The 6,395-nt window shown below is 38.0% G+C and overlaps 1 protein-coding gene across 1 annotated transcript in view; it reads left to right on the top strand.

Annotated features, from left to right (window-relative positions):
• The first annotated feature begins 2,108 nt into the window (after positions 1-2,108).
• LOC125029044 (organic cation transporter protein-like) overlaps positions 2,109-6,395 on the top strand; it is a 28,737-nt gene continuing 24,450 nt past the window's right edge. Inside the window, exon 1 of the mRNA XM_047618782.1 lies at positions 2,109-2,255. The gene's annotated coding sequence lies outside the window, so the exon portion shown is untranslated. The remainder of the gene's footprint in view (positions 2,256-6,395) is intronic.

Raw genomic sequence — 6,395 nt, 5'->3', positions numbered from 1 at the left:
ATACATATATATGTATGTATGTATATAATTATATAATATATAACATATAATATATAATATACATATATATGTATACGTGTGCGTGTGTGTGTCTGTGTTTGTGCGCGTGTGTGTGTGTGTGTGTGTGTGTGTGTGTGTGTGTGTGTGTGTGTGTGTGTGAATGTGTAGAATGTTGTGTATAATGTGTACATACTGTCATATTTACAACTGCGAAAGAGAATGCAGTCACAAATTGTCAACTACTTCATTAAAACGAATTTGATTATATTTAAAATTAAGATAAAACACCCTCCCTTTTTTCTCGCGAAAGATCTTTATGACCATAGATCTGTTTTTTTCCCTTTTGTTGCTCAAAATGTACTTAACGTCTTGCTATTGGAAATTATGTAGACACCTCTAGGGAGGCTAAAGTACCTGCATTGAACGGGTGGATGACCAGGGTATCTGGGCACGTCGCCATTGACCTCTGTTCCCCAACACATGTTTCTCTTGATCCGCCACAGTGCTCATGCACAGGCACGGACATACCTTCACATAAGTTAATTGCAGCGTTTAACCGAGTTATATATATCCTGTGCCGGCAACTGTTGCGTGTAGATCACGGCACTCATAATGGTGTCATATCCGTTGCTTGCCCTTATATGCGTTCTGTGGCCCGTTTGTTGTTCGCGCTGTGTGCTACATGGCTTAACCAGCCTTTTTTTAAGATTATCATTTACATAAGTGTTTCTAATCTTTTACCTGCAACATTCGTTACGTTGGGTAATTTTACCTCTTGCTCATAGTATGATACATCTGTTTAATAAGCACCTGTTAGGCACGTACTGAACACACACACTTGCGGTGAACTTATGTCCCGGAACTCTAAGCAATAAAGGCTGTGCATAAACATAACAGCAACAAATAACAAGTTGAATGCCACTTAAGCTTCCGCGAGTTCCGGGGCCACTTGCTCGGATTTTCCCCTGGAGAGTCTGTTAGTCACGTGGGCGCAGTTTCTTTTTCTTTATAATCCTTTTAATTCTAATTCTTCCCGTGTTCGATTTGGGGTGAGCACCAAATTATCGCCCTCCGCTTATTGGTAACGTTGGCTATATGAGGAGGCATCTTATAAAAGACTCGTCTCCTTTTGTAATTTGAGAACGGAGTATAAAGAAAATAGATACGAATCTGTTTTGGTTAAACCTCACGTACATATATTAACATACAGTAACTGATGAATAAAAAGAAAACAAAAACGGACACAGTTAATTAATATGTTCGAATAAAGATACAAATATATTAGACCTGAGGTACATGTGCTCAAGCTCGCGACGTCACCACATGCAGAGGATTATGACTAAGTGTGCCAGCGGTGATTTTTACAGCGCACTCCTGTAGCAAGGTCTATTTAAGTATATAGACCTTGCTCCTAAGTTCGAAGGACCGCCAGAGTTATCAAAATTGTCCTTAAATAACGTTTCATTGAATGTTGCGCCTCTAATGGTGCACTACTAACAAGATCGGTTAAACAGAGGGGGCCTAGGCAGTTGTTACTTGTGTTGTTTCCCTGACCCACAAGCTGACATACTAAATATGAGAGATTAGAGACGATCTCGTTAGTCAAGCGACAAGTGTCCATCCCAACCGACAAATGAATGTGTTTCTTGAGGGACACTATTCTAAACAAAAAAAAAAAACAAAAAAAAAAAAAAACTAACTATATGCGGCTACCTTCGATGCATAATGATAATTTTACGGTAATATAAAATCCTTTTCATTATTAGGACTTTATCTTTTGAGTTGATTGCAAGAGTGGAGAGAAATAATGAAAGAAATAATCCCCTGATGTTAAGAGTTTAGCTTCATCAACAAAACTGGAGAAGGTTTGCAATTATCACGTTTAATTTGAATAATAATAATGATGATAAAAATGATGCCACCATTATTTTTACTTGGAGCGAAAAAAAAGTTCCAAAGTAGAGGTCGCAGAACTATCACAAGGAATTGTTACACTATATTCTTTGGTATCACAATTAATTGACCACTTGTTGATTTCAAATAATACCATACAATAGATAGAATATTTCATGCTAAATTTAGGTATTACTGTATAAATAAAATTGAAAACATTACATATAGTTTTAACTCGCGATCTCTATCTGTTCACCCCCACTTTGTTTACTTTCGTCTTGTCAAAGTGGAAGGAGGCCGCGACGCTGACTTAGGAAGAGTGAATGACATACATTTCGTTGGGCTATGAGAGATTCATGCAGGTAAGAGGACTTTGTTAAGTTAATTGATTTGGTTTATTGATAGTTATTGCAGATAGCAGAAAAAATATTGTGTTTTCTTTGGGTATAATGGTACAGAGACAAAGAAATAAATGAGAACAGTTTCCTTTTCGTGTTGCGGATAAACCCATGACACTACGTTGTTATAATGGTATTTGGGTAAATGTTAAGTTTCATCCAGCCTCCGACTTTCGAAACCACTTTTTTTGGAGTGTAATCTCCCCTCGTAGTTTAACGCTGTTATGCTGTTGCTTTCCGTCGCATTTGACTCGTTGATGAGTAGCGGAACTTGTATTCCCCGACGGCAAAGTTGATCAAATGTGTAAGATTCGGCTTCGCACTGTATTAAGGGGGGGTAATTAGCATGATTTACACACAGAAAAACAAGAAAAACACTAAATTAACTTAAAATCGGGTTTGTTGAAACTCTACGGGGACAGTGGCCATGTTTCACCTATGCAATTACGGTATACAATTCGGCGGTTAAATCCAGGATTATTTTTTGCCTGATTGACGGACAATACAAATGAATCAAACCATGTTTGGGCACAATCAACTTTTCAATATGAAAATGCGTTTCGAAAGTTTCCAGATGACCGTTTCAAATTCATACACAAGCTTCATTAATAGTTCCTCAAATAACAACGGTATTTTGATTGACTGCGATAATAAATACAAAGCAAAGAAACAAAAAAAAGCGCTACTGACAGTTACGTGTCGCGCACGGAGACCGTGCCGCAACGGCACACGCAGTCTCCGTGAATTTTATTCTCAAACAAAAAACTTACACATTTTTGTAACACACCTTGCAAACTTTAGTGATGATTGTCGTCAAATATGGTAACCGTTCAATACTTATACTTGTCTTAAAATGTAAGATGGAACTTATTGACCTTTGCCTGAGCCGAAAATACTTCGGAGGCCGTGGCGAGGCTTCAGGCCGCGCAGCCAAGCCTTATTGCTCGTCCCGCGGAATTATGAAAGCTTTAGCCTGATTTCGTCGCGCGCGGCCACGACACCCACTGCGGTCGGTTGCAATAGCCAAATCGGAAATAATTTGTATTAATAATGCATGTATTATTATCCTATTAAAAGTATGCATTTTTATTACATTAATTGGCTTATTACTTGAAATGTACTTCGTGCAATAACTATGTAGATTTCGGCGGTTCTCGTTAAACGTTACTTAAATTTTACTAACCTTATATCGTCCCGTCTCCGTTATTAAGTTTTACAATAACACGTCCTCGGCGTAGCAATATTTCCAGTTATACGTGTATTTCGCAATTTGTAAACATTTCTGCCGGCTACTATATTTTTTTTTCACACGTACACTTCCTTGACCACCGGACAGATACACACTAAAGGTTTTCCATGGGCGAGGGCAGGGCTTTCCGAAAAAACTGTTTTTGATTGGTCAGAAAACTGTGACGTCATTGCCTGAAGTTTTCATTGGCTAGAATTTCTCAGTCTGTAATCGCCAAGTTGTCAGTAATTGGTCGTTATACATGGTGTCCTTGTCTTACTGTTTCACACATTAATAATTTATTATCGGTATTTCAGAAGAAATATGTCTTTACGTGCGCGAAAAAAGGTATTTGCTTTGTATTAGGTTTTATTTTACCATATGCATACAAGCAATCAGGTAAGTGTGAGCTCTTACCCGATTTTAATCGCTCTCTGAAGAACTACCATCCAGAGGAACTGTGTGTGGGGGGGGGGGGGGGCAGGTGACGGAAGAATTCTTTCTTTCCCGCCTTGCGGCGTGTATAATTCTGCCGCTTGTGAAAAACATGAATTAATCAATTCTTTTTCAACACCATGTAACCATGGTGTTGTAGGTTACGGTAGGCAGCCCATCCATCACCGTATATCACACTGTCTGGTTTTATATATTTCTTAATAAGGGGTATGAGCGTGTCTGCACTGCGGTCAGTGTCAACCAATGGCACAATTAATTTCCTTTTACTCACACGCTCAATACCCCCAAAGACCCACACCTGGCTCTTCTTCTTTATGATTTGCGAAGTTCTAGCTTCGCCCGGGACCTGGCTCAACTGTCTGCCCCTCTTATACTTACGGCGCACGAGCAGCGTCTCGTCTATCTCAAGTATTACACCGGCACCTCCTATTGAATTTTGATTTTGTAACCAATATTCGGTTACTTCAGAACAAAAACTCCTCCAATCTACGCTAGTTGGCTTAGAAACGTGCCTTTGTAATCGCTGGTCGATAAAACGCAACTTTTACGCCGTTTTGTCTTTGCTATTTTTTCTATCTGCCACAATACCATATATGTCGATCTTCACGATATTTGCAAGGTAAATCGCAATGCGGGCAACTTACCGCTCTTGGCAAAACACCGTGTGCTCTCAGGAACTCTACAGCGTTATCATTTTTTTTCTTCAAAATAATCAGATATAACTCTATAGTAATGCGGGTCACAACCTACGCACCTGAGATCCATTTTGAGCAAAGATTTGGTATATTTGCTTTCCTTGCCTTGTGATTGGTTTATAGCATTTCCTGTAATGCTTTTGGCTTTCGTGACAAATGTCACGCGGATGTGGTATTGAATAAAAGTTTCAAAAGGTTTCGTGCGCTGTTCATGCGGTAACATTGTTGATTTTGAAAATCGCGCGCAATTCTTCAGTTCCCTCTTGCCCGTAATATGGACCATACACATCGATTTGCGCAGAGTAAGAAATGTCATAATTACTGTAAATACTCGATTTTATGATGGTATTACTCGTGTATTGTCAGACATTTTAATGTAGAAAGAAAATCACCTTCATGTAAGTTTATGGGGAATTTTTGTAGTTACGAAATGAAAGTATTACAATAAATGAACCAAAATAAAACGGTATCATTGTTTTGTTTACAAAAAGTAGGAAAGGATATCGGATGGCGATTTTTAAAATATTGAGATAGTTTTTCATTTGGGGCTCTGTGACACTTGCGTGTCCAATAACTTCGTTATTTCTGATTTGCGACGGAAGTTCATAGAAGATAAGTTTCTTAGATTTATTTGCTCTATCACATGCATATATTTTTTTCCGGTTTAAAGACGGCTAGTCAGAACTTTACCTATACCGGTATTTGTTACCGAGAGCGTCCCACCCTCCAGAGACTAAGTCCCAAATTTAAGGTATCATGCGAACTCCAAAATTAAAATCTCACCGTTTTTACCTTCTTTTTTATTCTCTAGAAAGGGGGTAAGCCCCCTTGTAGAGAAATGGTCACTACCATCTTATGGAGCATAAGAAATAGTCATGAACAACACAGGTACAGCTGCAGCAGCCTCATGTTTACCACAAAATACAAAAATATCTGCTGAATAGTAATATGACAAGTGCTACTGAAAGGGGGGAGGGGGGGGGTGGCCCTTTCAGTAGCACTTGTCATATTACTATTCACATATAAAGACAGAGGGGTATTTCTTAAAGTAATGTTTTAGTTTCACACAGCCATCTGTCAAGGGTACTCCAATCTTGCAATTATTATTCCTTGTTTCAATTATTTAAATTATATTAACCCAATACATTAGGATGCCATGCCCGCTGTGAGTTTAGTTTAATTGTTTTACACAGATGGCTCTACTAGTAATAAGTCAATATTATGTAACTATCAATGCCTGCTCTTCCATATTTATGTATTTCCTTATTTTTCATTATTTTTAGACTGTTAAATTATTTTTGAACAGTTTTTTATATAGGTTTTTACAGTGATCAATCTTGTGACAAGCAACATCAAGATTTTTTTTTTATACTGTTGTGTTGATTATAAGCCCTTTTTAAAGTAATGTAGTGACCATGCTGAAGAAATACATATTGGTATCCATCATAGTGTGATAAGCCCATCAAGTATCCAAAATATCAGGAAGGTGCTCTTACATACCATGCAAATCTCTATGGACAGAACTGAAGAAAATTTTGATATTTTTCTGTAGATAGGTATATTATTTTCAGAGAGTGAATTATATGTAAAAGCAAATAAATATTCTGCCGTTTACTCTAAGAAAACTTTTGAGTTTGTATTTGCTGCAGTGAAATTGTATCACCCATCTGCTTAGGGAGGTTTGGCCGAGTTGTTAGTTTATGTGTGTGGAGAGGATGTCATATG

This window comes from Penaeus chinensis, chromosome 9 (genome assembly GCF_019202785.1).
Source record: "Penaeus chinensis breed Huanghai No. 1 chromosome 9, ASM1920278v2, whole genome shotgun sequence".
Taxonomy (NCBI): domain Eukaryota; kingdom Metazoa; phylum Arthropoda; class Malacostraca; order Decapoda; family Penaeidae; genus Penaeus; species Penaeus chinensis.
Note: the sequence above shows the minus strand (reverse complement) of the source record. Positions and strands in the feature narration are given on the sequence as shown.